The sequence below is a fragment of the Lissotriton vulgaris genome, chromosome 9 (genome assembly GCF_964263255.1).
Source record: "Lissotriton vulgaris chromosome 9, aLisVul1.2, whole genome shotgun sequence".
Taxonomy (NCBI): Eukaryota; Metazoa; Chordata; class Amphibia; order Caudata; family Salamandridae; genus Lissotriton; species Lissotriton vulgaris.
In genome coordinates this window covers 197430544-197444884 of record NC_141697.1, presented here as the reverse complement: position 1 = coordinate 197444884, position 14341 = coordinate 197430544, and positions in this window count along the sequence as shown.

Here is a 14341-nt window from a genome sequence, read left to right as displayed (position 1 = left end):
ACATATATAAAAGCTAGTTTCCCATTAGTTGGAGTGTTGATTCTAACTAACAGATCTGCTTTATATATTTCACATACCTCAAGGATGTATTATTCCTTCCAGATGTCAAGGTTACTCAGGAATAAGGCAAAGACATGTATCGCTGTCCCCGCATATCCATCCTATGGTAAAAACCATTCAAGAATCAAAATAGGCTTCTCATTCAATCTATGCCCTCCTGAAACATTAAAAACCAACAGAATATGTTGCCCAAACCCTGGGCATAGAGTCATCAGTTGAATGAACAAAACACACTAAACTGTGGATGATAAAATCCTCTTTAGAACAGAATATGGGCATAAAGGGGCTGCAGGGTCAGAGGTTTACAACAGCAGAGCACAAAAGGCTTTGGTAGTCTAAATGTGGTCATTCCTCCTAATCTAAATAGGGCTAGAGAACTCCAAGTTTGTAAAAAGTAAAATAAGAGAAGGAAGGGTAAAAGGATGGATGGATGGATGAAAGTGTGAAAGGATGGATGTATAGGTGGAAAGAGTTATGGAAGGAAGAATGAATGACTGTTTGGAAGGGTGTGTGAATGGATGTATGTGTAGGTGGATAGAGTTATAGAAGGAAGATTGAATGGATGAGTGATTGGAAGGGTGTGTGAAAGGATTGGTGAATAGAGTCATGGAAGGAAGAAAGAATGGATGAGTGACTTGAAGAGTGTGTGAAAGGATGGTTGTATAATTTGTAGTATCGGGTTCCCAAGGCCTACATGCTCCAAAGATAACCCACTTACATTGAAAGAACTGTTGGCACGGAAACTGAAAAATTCAAAGAACAAGTTTATTAAGACCCCATGGGGTGGTGGTACATTCCTACAGCACCCTTCGGTAATGCAAGAAGTATCACACCGAACATCGGTGTGACCCGTTCTTTTATACAATTTGCAGGTAATAAAAAGATAGGCGGTACAGAGTTACAGAGCGTTATGTACATATATGGTCATTTTTGGAACACAGCCAGCTCATTGGAGGGGTTACAACCCCGCTGGTCAGTTTGGCGGCACATTTCTGAGGGGTGACTGGTCAGTTGGGACTGCGCATGCACAGGCTTGACCGTTACTAAAAATAGCCTGTTGCTGGGCAAACTCGAGTGGTCAGTGGCACGGACAACGGACTAAAGGGCACGCTGGCCACGATGCCGCTCATGATCTAAGATGGCCGCCGTAACACACAAGATGGCGTTTCCAAGTATAGCCAAGTTAAGCAAGAAAACGTGTAGCACAGCTAAGCGCTAACCCGGCCATTGTCAAATTACGACAGTCGACCCTTTTAGCGTTTAGCTGAAGCTACCTCATAGTGAACATAATCAGGGTGTTCCTCTTCAATATCAATTAGCATTATTTGAGCTACTTCTTTATGAAGCATCATTTTGTTGTGAGCAAGAGCTCGTCTTGATGGTATGCAAGCCGATAAGCACATGGAACATAAAGCTGGGCCACATTGTATACATAAACATACAAAAAACAATATCCCAACAATGATGCATAGAATCGTTAGCAGTTTCCAACCCCAAGTGGTAAGCATTGACCAGAACCATCCTGAAAGAGTCCAAGTTCCATTGTCCGGGTGTATTTCGGCAGCTATCTTGTGCAATTTCGAAATAGCATCATAAACAGATGGTGAATTATCAGGTACATATACACAGCAGCTACTTCCGATGATTCTACATGCCCCCCCACGGTCAGCTAGAACCACATCTAGAACCATTCTATTCTGGAGCATAACGATCCTAGAAATCTGGAGTTCTTCAGTAATATTTCCTAGCGCAACAGCAGTATCATTAGCTACAGCCTCAACAACACGGGTCAATCGTCGTATTTTCCGACTATTCAAAGCAGCCCCCACAAAGGAAAACAGTCCCAAATTAAAGTCCACATATTGTTGTAAAGCAGTGTCAGTCTGATCTATTTCATCTAAAACGACAGTACGCTTAACACGATTCAACACGAAATCGTGATAAAGGACATAATCATTATGATACATTGGCGGGGCGATGAATACAGGGGGTAATACAAAGGATACATAACAAGTGCCTAACCATCCCAACGGGAGCTGATGATAACCCTTCGTTCCACAAATAAAATAAGTATTGCGAGATGCTACAAACGATATGCCATTTGGGCTGTCAAATGTAAGTGTAGTGTTGCATTCACTTTTCCCAACCGGAATTGTACCTTTATTGCGTATACACAAATCAGCTTTAGTAGCAATAACATTAATAACATGTGAACTGGATACATTGATGTTTCGTTGGTTGCTGTAAACACGTGGGGCAGACGCATTATCGGGGCGGTACTCCTCCCATTCAAATCGAGTACCCTCAGCTCGTGGATACCCATCCCGGTCATGGTAGCAAATTTTATTCAAACAGAAAAGCACCCCCCCTTTTGTTGGCCATCTCAAAGTGAATAGAAGAGTGTACCAGGCATTGCAAGATCCATTATGTGAAAACGGGAGAGGAATGAGTGGAGTGCCCCCTTTCATCTGGTGCCCAGGCAACATCCCACACACCCAACAATTAGACGTAATTGTCATGTTATGCGTATGATGCACGATCTGAATAAAGCTATTGTTCAAATAAGTCTGTCGGTGCCGTTCTTCATGGTAGGGCAAGGTGAAGTGAAAATGTTCAGATGGAGCCGGGGTAGTCGGCAGCAAATGTTCACGTGCAGGCACCACGAGTTCAACTACCCAAGCTATCACTGCTATTACCACAATTGTCAAGACGAAAAGGATGGCACCAAGTATTCTTTTGTCTCGTGATGCAGAAGACGCCATAGTTCAAAAAGTTCTTAATGTCTCAAATAGTTCAAAAAGTTCACAAAGTCTCAAATGTACATATGTATATACCTAAAAAAGAAAAGTACGGTGCTGAGCTCCGAGGTAGCCGTTGTTTTCTTCTCCGGGGTCAAGACGGGTGTCGCTACTCTTGGCAGAACTGATCCCCCCCCCTTGAGATTCCCGGCTTCCGTTTCACAAACCCCAGAGCGGTAACCAACCAGTCTCGAAAACCAAAAAAAATCTTCTTATCGTGGCCGCAGATTATAGCGCTCTCGTCCAGAAACAGTGTGGTCCGGGAAGGCTCCCTCAACTTCGGCCGATGTCACAGCTGGGCTCTTTTCTTTCTCCAGAATCTCCTTGTAGTCGGTCAACACAGCAGGATTCACCAGATCAGGAGAAACACGACGGCAGTGGGTTGAGTGCACCCACCGCTTTCTGTTGGTCACTCGTACAGCTGTTCGAGTCGCCAGGAGGACCTGCTCGGGGCCACGCCACCTCGGTTCCAAGCTGTTCGCCCTCTCAAACGACTTTATCATGACAAAGTCGCCAGGGTGAAGATTGTGGGCCTCTCCAGTAGAGTTGTCAGGGAGCGCTTCTCGAACCTGTTGATGAATAGAAAGCAAATCATTTGTTAATCGTGCCAAATAATCGTTCATCATTATACAAGGCACATCATATATCAATCGCGGCTTGGGCACTCCCCAAATATTCATAGGCCTTCCAAACACCACCTCATACGGTGTGAGGCCAGTTCGCGAGTGGGGCACTGATCTGAAAGAGAGCAATGCTAGCGGTAAGGCATCCGGCCACTTATATAATATAAAGGGGGTTTATAAAGCGCCTGGTGACGCCATCCCGGCGTGTCCCCGCGCTGTGGAGAGAGCAGCAGGAGAAAGTGAGAGACCTATAGGGTATAAAGGTGGGTTTTTAAGAGTTTCCTAAATATTGTCTCAGTCTCTGCAAGTCTGATGTTCAGTGGGAGAGAGTTCCAATTTTTGGCCGCCAGCGCACGAAAGGAGCGCCCTCCCATTCTGGCCTTGTTTATCTGGGGGGCTTTAAGAAGACCAGTTCCCCTGGAGCGAAGTGCTCTATTGGGCACGTAGGGGATAGCAAGATCCTTCAGGTATTCAGGGGCTTTCTGAGAGGTTATCCTGTAGCATATTAGGAGCGCTTTGAACAGGATCCTCTTTTTTATAGGGAGCCAATGAAGAGCAGCCAAGGTGGGCTTAGAGGCAGCTCTTTTGGGTAGCCTGAGGACTAGCCGCGCTGCAGTGTTCTGGAGAACCTGCAGCTTTCTGATGTTCTTCTCTGTAGTCCCTAAGAGTAGCACATTACCGTAATCGATACGGGAGGTGACTAGAGCTTGGGTCATCGTGCGTCTGGCCTCTAAAGGAAGAAGGTCCAGAGTACGGTTTAAGGTCTTCAGCACCCCAAAGCATTTCCCTACTAGCTTATGGACGTGGCTATCAAAGGAAAGCTTGGGATCGACCCATACACCCAAGTTCTTTGCTTCCTTGCAAGGAGAAAGTAGAGGACCTAAACAAGGAGGCCACCAGTCCTGAGTCCAACTAGCCGTATTTCCCCCTATCACAAGAACCTCTGTTTTAGAGCCATTGAGCTTCAGGCAGTGTTGGTTCAATGTCGTAGACACCACAATCTTAGCCAGTTTTAGTTTCAACGTGGCATTATACCGCTCAACAAGACCTGCCGACTGAGGGTGGAATACAGCATGAAACTTCTGCAGAATTCCCAAGCCCTTCAGCACATACTCCACAATTTTCCCAACAAAATGAGGCCCATTATCGCTCCACAAAAATTTGCAAACTCCAAATCGAGGGAAGAACTCCTTAAGCAACACCTTAGCTGTTGTCAGGATCCTCTTTTTTATAGGGAGCCAATGAAGAGCAGCCAAGGTGGGCTTAGAGGCAGCTCTTTTGGGTAGCCTGAGGACTAGCCGCGCTGCCGTGTTCTGGAGAACCTGCAGCTTTCTGATGTTCTTCTCTGTAGTCCCTAAGAGTAGCACATTACCGTAATCGATACGGGAGGTGACTAGAGCTTGGGTCATCGTGCGTCTGGCCTCTAAAGGAAGAAGGTCCAGAGTACGGTTTGAGGTCTTCAGCACCCCAAAGCATTTCCCTACTAGCTTATGGGCGTGGCTATCAAAGGAAAGCTTGGGATCGACCCATACTCCCAAGTTCTTTGCTTCCTTGCAAGGAGAAGGTAGAGGACCTAAACAAGGAGGCCACCAGTCCTGAGTCCAACTAGCCGTATTTCCCCCTATCACAAGAACCTCTGTTTTAGAGCCATTGAGCTTCAGGCAGTGTTGGTTCAATGTCGTAGACGCCACAATCTTAGCCAGTTTTAGTTTCAACGTGGCATTATACCGCTCAACAAGACCTGCCGACTGAGGGTGGAATACAGCATGAAACTTCTGCAGAATTCCCAAGCCCTTCAGCACATACTCCACAATTTTCCCAACAAAATGAGGCCCATTATCGCTCCACAAAAATTTGCAAACTCCAAATCGAGGGAAGAACTCCTTAAGCAACACCTTAGCTGTTGTCAGAGCTGTATTGTCTTTCGTGGTGAAAGCATCAACCCATTTGCTAAAAGCACATACCACCACTAAGACATACTTCAGGTTGTTCCAACGCTCAAGCTGGATATAATCCATTTGGAGTACCTCGAATGGTGCAGAAGGTGGAACGAACCCTCCTTTCGGAGTATGGGTCCCCTTTGCAGGATTGTGCTGCAAACATATCAGGCAGGTCTGCACTACTCTCTTGGCAGTATTTCCAATCTCAGGATGCTCCCAAACTCGTGTTAACAGTCGAGTGATTGCAAGAGCCCCCACGTGCGCCAACCCATGTGTCATCTGGACCATCGCTTGCAAGTAAGCTGCAGGCAATTTCCATGTCTCCATGTCCTTGCTTCTCCAACAACCTTCATCATCTAGCACCCCATCTGCTGCCCATGCCGCAAGTTCTGATTCAGTAGCTGATTTCTGAATATCTAGTATCTCTGCTCTAGCATCATACCATCGCTCAGCCTGTGATTGTGTCACGTACATGGGGGAGTCAGTTCGAGACATAGCCATTTGTCTCGCTATGCTGTCCGCAAAGGCATTTCCCTGACCCACTTTATCCGTGATCTTTTTATGGGCACTACATTTTATTATCGCTACTTTCTTTGGACAAAGCAACGCGTTTAGGAGATCACGCACTAGTTCTCCGTGCATAATGTGTACTCCATGAGAAGTCAAAAACCCACGTTCTCTCCAGAGTAGCCCGAAGTCATGTGCTACTCCGAAGGCGTACCGGCTGTCTGTGTATATGTTCACACATAGGTCAGTACTCAATTCGCAGGCTCTTGTCAAGGCTATCAGCTCTGCTGCTTGGGCCGATTTCTGCGGTATTCTAGCTGTTTCTACCACTGTCTTAAGTGTCGTGATCGCATAGGCTGCGGAAGTCGTACCATCTGGCAGCCTCAAACACGATCCATCAACCCACAGTTCCCCATCCACATCTGGAAGTGGCATATCCTGTAAGTCGACACGACCCTTTGTCTGTTCCTTGGTCAGGAAAACACAGTCGTGATGTTTTTCTTCCTGACCCTCCTCGACCGGATAGGGCAATAAAGTGGCAGGGTTCAGGGTAGCACATCTTTTTAGTGTGATATGTGGCGCCAGAAGTGTGAGCTCATATCCTGTCAAACGTGCGTCTTTGTTTGATTTAACAGGGCATCTACTGCATGGGGAACTAACACCAACAGTTTGTGTGATAACACTATTCCCTCACTCTGTCTTATAGCTACCGCTGTTGCTGCAACTGCTCGAAAACACCCAGGTAACCCTCGTGCTACAGGATCAAGAACCGCCAAGAAGTATGCGCATGGCCTCTGTTTATCCCCGTGTGCTTGCACTAACACTGATAACGCGCACCCATCTTTCTCGTGAACATACAACGTGAAAATCTTTGTATAATCTGGTGTACCTAACACGGGTGCAGAACAGAGGGCTTGTCTCAATTGTTCAAAGGCAATTTGACATTCATCTGTCCATTCAAGGGGCATTGGTGTAGCTTTGGACAGTAACGCTAACAAGGGTTTTATAATGTGCGAAAACCCCATGATCCACTGTCTACAAAAGGACGTTAAACCTATGAAGGCACGTACATCTCTCTGCGTGCGGGGGACTGGTGTATCTAAAATCGCCTGAATTCGATCTGATGTTAATGCACGCCCCTCCTTAGACAAAAGATGACCGAGGTAGGTCACCTTGGGTCTACAGTATTGAAGCTTTTTCTTAGAAACCTTGTGATTGTTCTGTGCCAGAAAAGAAAGCAACGCAATCGTACTCTCCTCACATTGTGCATAAGAGTCTGCAGCAAGCAAAAGGTCATCCACGTACTGGATAAGGACAACCCCAGACTGTAACTCAAAGGAATCAAGCTGTCTTTTCAGAGCCTGGCTGTAGATACTAGGGCTCTCAGTGTAACCTTGAGGAACACGACAAAATCTATACGATTTATCATTTAACGTGAAGCCAAACAAATGTCTGCTATCAGGATGGACAGGGATAGAAAAGAACGCATTTTTCAAGTCAATAACACTAAAGGTCGTTGCCGTCGGTGGTACCAGTGTAAGCAAAGTCGTAATGTCGGACACCACCGGGTATTGGGGAATGACAATTTTGTTAATTTCTCTCAAATCAATAATAAACCGATAGACTTTGTCGTCAGTATCTCTCTTAAGGATCGGAAGAATAGGGCTGTTGCAAACATTGTAAGGGACCTCCTCCACCACTCCTGCAGTTATCAAATCTTGGACAATATGTGGTAGGGCAATTTCACCTTCCCTGGAAATCTTATACTGTGGCACACGTGGCAGAGAGACTCCCTCCTTTACAGTAATTCGAATAGGTGGAATACGCATCTCTCCCACATCCGTGTCTGAGGTCGCCCATAACGTGTGCGGGAGAGAGGCCAAAGCTGAAGTGTCTAGTATAGTGCAAAACCTATCTGATTCAGGATAATTGTCATTCAGGATAACCCGCACTCCCTCAGGAGCGCACCGTATCATTGCTCGAAAATATTTAAGCAAATCAATGCCCAGAATATTATCTGGTGTATGGGGCGATAGCAAAAATTGACCAAAACTGAAAAATTTGTCAAGACAAAGTGCAAGGGGTTTTGACAATGGGCTAGGGGAGGGTGTGCCATCAAACCCTACACATGTTATCATTTCGCCAGACAGGGGAGCCCTCGGAACCAAGTTTTTTGAAAAAGCGCTACGAGTAGCTCCTGTGTCGACTAAAAATTGATCAGTAGAACCCAAAATGCCCGCTGTTACATATGGACCTTTCTGATCTACCGGCACTTCAATTGATTCCGTACCCCATCCTACGCAGTCCTATGCATGCACATAATCTTGATGCTCCACATTCTCACCCTCCGATATCTGATATTGATTTCGTCTATCAAAAGCATTTCGTTCATCCTGGCCATGGCCCCTCTCTTCAGCCCTTCCACGATCACCTCCACCACCTCTCACCCCCATATAACTGCCCCTCGACCTACCACCTCCTCGACCACGCTGACCACGTTGTTCACGAAGTACCGGACAATCTTCAGCCCAATGCCCAAACTCTTTACAATACGCACATTGATCCTCCGCTATATCCGTGCGACCATACGACGTATTGCCTCCACCTCGTCTACCTCTATCATTCCCTCTATTTTGTGTTCCACGAACCTGTGCCAACATCACCGTCGTTTTCAATTCTTTCGCTTTTTTACCAACACTTTCTTTAGCTTCCAACTCCTGCCGCTCATAATACTGAGCCATAGTTAACAAAGACGCAGGGGTCGCCGTGGCCCAGGAACTTTCACTCAATTTTAATCGTTTTGCAATCTCCGGTAGGAGATTAGCCGCATACTTATCTACAAACAAATGCCTACCCGTATTGTCTGTTAACGATTGACCACTGTAATCGTGAAACGCTTCTTCGAAGCGTGTGAAGAAATCCGAAACCGTTTCATCTGGCTTTTGTTTGCACGAAGCTAACATGGTCCAATCGATCTTTTTAGATGGGACGAGCGTTTTTAATTTAATCAAAATAGCCGCCGGGAGGTCTAAAATTAACTGACATGGCTTGCATGCCGGTTCCCTGTCTAAATCAGCTGCATTTATTTCTTTCCATGTTCCCCCAAGTATTGTTTCATCATTATTTTTACGAATTAGTCTCCACATGTCAGGCGGAAGAATTAACCCAAAAAACAAATCTATATCAACCAAAGTCATGACACAGGACGAAATAGCCCCTTCAACCCCTTCATAAAATGCTGCCGGATTTTTACGAAGGTCAGGTAAAGAATTTTTCAATGCCATAACATCAGCTCTATTCCAAGGCGTATACACCCAATTATATATAAAATATCCCTTCGCATCCTTTGACATTTTATCATCATCTGTACCTTCCCCTTTTGGCGGAACATACAAAGGTGCGGCTTCACGCATAGGCATAACGTGCATTGTAGAACTCTTATCTGAACCCTGGAGAGAACACTCCTTAGATTGCCCAGTAGACTCCGGCCCGGACTCCTTATCCTTTTTCCGCTCGTCCCGCAACTTAGACGTCTCATCCCGCAGCTGGATCAGTTGCTTGTAAAAGGCATCGACATCTGAAAGATCAAATACGCCTTTTTCCAAATTCTCCGGGTGAACTGACACAGCCTTAGATTCTAATGTATCCGAAAATTTACGGTATGTAGTAACAACTTCATCTGCCAAAGTAGCCAAAAAATACAGTAATTCTTGTTCTGTCCATTTACCCCTTTCAGTAACAACTTCAGCCAGAGTAACAAAATTCGTATTCACTTTACGAGCCCAACTACGCAAGTTCGCGGATTTCTCCGCAGAAAACCTGACACCGGACGTATCCCTTTTTCCTGGCTTATCCTGTCCTTCGTCATCAGATTCTGCAGTTGGAGCCGTAGGCGAGACGTACGGAGGCGGTGATCGATCTAACAATGAAAAATCATCAATTTCATTATTAAGGACAGGATAAAGTGGTCGGCGAATAGGGAATTGACCAGTCGTTTGCAATTTACGTTCCCGTTCCTCCCTCTCTTTCTTTTCCTGAGCCTCCTTTTCCTCAAGCTGTAAAGCCTTATCACGAGCAGCCTTGCGCTGCTCTTTGTCCGCCAAGGCAACCTCACGTTTCATTCGCTCACGCACCGCTTTCTCCCACATTCGCACACAATCAAACATATTTTGTCTAGACCTTCGTTGAAACAAACATTGCTCCACAAACTGAACCTTACGCAAGTCAAACGACCCATGTAGTGGCCATTGCAATTCAGGATCTGATTTGGTGTATTTATGCCATAGTTTACTGTACATTATAGGGGGAAGGCCGAATTTAATGTACATTTCACGATTTGGTGTTCCTTCTGGGGGAGCCGGCTGTGATTCCGCTAACCTAATTGTGGTACCATTTCCAAGACAGCACATCCCTCGGAGTGTGCTTAAAACAGGCATGTTCAAAAAGTATCACGAAAGCGCGATACCGTATAAAATGGCACTTACAGTACTTCACACAAACGTGCCGCTCAAAGGAAAAAAAAACAAAATTAGAGAAACATCTCTACATGCCTGCCTATGTGAAGTGCTCTACACATATAGATTCAAAGTTCACAAATTCACAAATGTTAGCTAACTCAAATCAAAGTCATAGGTCATAGAACTTCGGCAAGCGTCCGAGGACTACCTTACCGATCACAAATCATAGGACTTCAGTAAGCGTCCGCAGACTACCTTACCGATCACAAATCTTACCCAAAGTCTCAAAGGTCAAGATTCCAACTGCCAAGGTCTTTTAATCGAATCAGCCAAACAGCACTTTATCCAGCAACGCAGACGATCAAGAACTCAGTCGGAGACCGGCGCCACCTGGAAGGTCAGATCAGAAGGAAAGGAAGAAACACCGCGGGTGCCAAGACTCGGGTCACTCGGTGGCAGCGTACGTGTCCATGGCGAGTTTCCAAACCTTCATCACGACCTCTCCTTCGGGCATCCGAGTCGCCGATGAGTCCCTTCGTGGTCGCCAATTTGTAGAATCGGGTTCCCAAGGCCTACATGCTCCAAAGATAACCCACTTACATTGAAAGAACTGTTGGCACGGAAACTGAAAAATTCAAAGAACAAGTTTATTAAGACCCCATGGGGTGGTGGTACATTCCTACAGCACCCTTCGGTAATGCAAGAAGAATCACACCGAACATCGGTGTGACCCGTTCTTTTATACAATTTGCAGGTAATAAAAAGATAGGCGGTACAGAGTTACAGAGCGTTATGTACATATATGGTCATTTTTGGAACACAGCCAGCTCATTGGAGGGGTTACAACCCCGCTGGTCAGTTTGGCGGCACATTCCTGAGGGGTGACTGGTCAGTTGGGACTGCGCATGCACAGGCTTGACCGTTACTAAAAATAGCCTGTTGCTGGGCAAACTCGAGTGGTCATTGGCACGGACAACGGACTAAAGGGCACGCTGGCCACGAGGCCGCTCATGATCTAAGATGGCCGCCGTAACACACAAGATGGCGTTTCCAAGTATAGCCAAGTTAAGCGAGAAAACGTGTAGCACAGCTAAGCGCTAACCCGGCCATTGTCAAATTACGACATGTGGATAGAGTTATGGAAGGATGAATGAATGGACAAAGAATGTATGGGTGAATAGAAGGGTGTGTTTTGGAAAGCAGGTTATTAGAAGTGGTAAATGTGCATATACCACTGGCAGTAAGGCCACTATAACAGGGGCTCAGAATAGGTATAACAAAATTATTCCCATGCTCGACCCTTGGTAGCTTGGCTCTGAGCAGGCAGGCTCAACATCAGAGAAAGGTATGAAATGCATTTAAAGACACCAATTCAGTAAATAATTAAGACACAGCATCCAATAAAAATCCAACACCAATTTATAAAAATATTTTTATCTTTTAAATGACACCAAAATGAAATAAAATCCAAAATAGGGAACCAGAGATATGAATTTCATAAGATTAAACACTTTATATGGCTTAGAAACCAATAGTGCCATTCTGGACATTTGGTTGCCTCTGACTGGTACAAATTAAAAGTTTGAGGCTGACCGCAATGGAGCCCTGGTCAGATACACTAAACGGGAGCCCCCGTAAAGATTTTACCTTCACACTTAAAAGCTTTTCTGGAGGATTTCTGACCAGACATTGTACAGCCTTCTCCAGCAGGCTGGATTCAGAGAGGGTTCTTTGGATTGCCTTTCTGTGAGAGTCTGGTCACCCTCTGGAGCTTTTTCACTAAAGTTCACCAATCTTTTCCAAACATCTAGAGCTTTGTCCAGAAGTTCCTCTTAAGGGTCCAGAGTGTCCAAAACCGAATCCAGGGGGCTGGCTGGAATCTCCAAAATGGTCCTTGCAAGGGTGGGACCACAATTCCCACAATGCACCTGCCCAACACCCTTAAAAGTACACTGGATAAACCCCAGGTAGAGGACTATTGGTGGAGATGATGTAGGTGAGTACTATTAACCTATATCTGGCAGGGAGCTCACTCTTTATTCCTCTTGTTCAATGAGGTGCATCGCAACACCACAGAACATGCCCATTTCCTTCAATGTGCCGCATAATAATCTACCAGAAAGCACTATTTCTCCAAAAGTCAATACAGCTGAAGTCTCAGCAGTGAGGCAGGAGCTGACTAGATCAATTTCCAGGATGGCTCAGCTCCATCATCTCCCTTCCCCTGGTGTCTGCACATTCCTTCCTTAAGCCTGCCTTACGGCTGGGTTCAGAGGGTTCAGAGAGTAGGGGTGTAAATGAATCTGGTTTCTTTCGTCTGTCCCCTCCTTCTTTTGAAGATGACGGTTTATGACCCTCTGCTCCTTGCTCTGGAATTCCTATGCAGCAGAACCCTTTCCTCCCAGAATGGCTCTTCACTCCAGGTGCCACTTATCAGTTCATCAATGCAGGCTGGGAAATCCACTTAGCTCTGACTAATCTGGGCAGATCACTGGAAGGCTGAGTTTTGGCGTACAGACAAGAACGTCTTATAACTTCTTGCCTTTACAGTTTAGGATACATTCAACAATAGCTTATTGTTGGATTTATCAATACCATTCTACTAAGTCTTTGGATGAAACTACTATGTCTCCTGGTGGGAGTTAATAATTATTAACATCTCATCATGTTAACCTACGGGGGTAACGTCTTGCCATGTTAACCTATGGGGCTGGGGATCTGCAATGGGAAAAATTATCTGGGCTATTTCTCCAACACTAGGGCTTATAAAACATCTTTTATAACAACCCTGCCTATATTTACAAGTCCCCCCACCCCTGAAACACCACGGGGAGACTTTAGTGGTTCTGATTGTGTAAAAATATTGCTGATCCTTACTACACAGTGTTCTTAGCATAAAAGTCGATTTTAGGAAGCACTTTACTACAATATGGGAAGTTAAATGGGCAATTTCGCTATCAGCAAGGCATACAAAAGCTCTTTTGTAAGAGTACTCCTTATAAGTTCCTGATCCCCCACTCAGGGGAGTACTTGGGGGTATCTAATAAATCAAAATATCGTAGTTTAATCATTTTTATGTGACCAAAACACCAATGTTCAGTTTAGGCACAATTTACATTTTAAAAGCAGTCCTACAACACAGGGCTGCCCTTAAACTGACCTCAGGCTTCAGCAGTGTACACAAGCAAGTGCAAAAAAGGCTTCTGACCTCTAAACTGTCATGCCCTATTATAAAATAGAGACTTAAAGGTTATTTTTATCTCCCTGCCCTATAATGCACTAGGGTCTTATAGGAGAGGTCATGCAAGTCATAGGGGCATCCTAACCCATAGCGCACCCTATTGTACCCTAGTTTATGTAGGTCTTCCCACTGTATTCTAAGTATGTTTTCAGCCTAGCTCTGCCCGTGGGCCTGGTGAGACAGAGCCAGGTAAAGGTAAAGGAGAGTCAGTTACCACCTGTACCAGTCAGCAAATAATGGGGGTGCCCAGGGCAACATAGACCCCCTCAAACAAAAGGTGAATGGTTACTAACCTACACCCTGGTAGTCCTCATCAGCTAAGTGGAAGAACTTTGAAGGTCCATCAGCATTGGCAGGGGCAACCTCAGGTCTATGTTCAACTGTAAAGTCCAATCCCTGTAGGGAAATGGGCCACCTCAATAGCTTGGGATTCTGCCCTCTTATCCGCATGAGCCAACTAGGAGGCCTGTGGTCAGTTTGAACAGTATGTGAAATGATGGATGTGTAGGCGGATAGAGCTATGCTATGGGAGGAAGAATTAATTAAAGTGATTGGAAGGGTGTGTGAAAGGATGGGCAGATAGAGTTATGGAAAGAAGAATACCTGGAGAGGTGAATGAATGGGTGTATGACAGGATGGATGTACAGGTTGATAGAGTTATGGAAGTAAGAAAGAATGGATGGGTGTTTGGAAGGGTGTGTGACAGGATGGATGA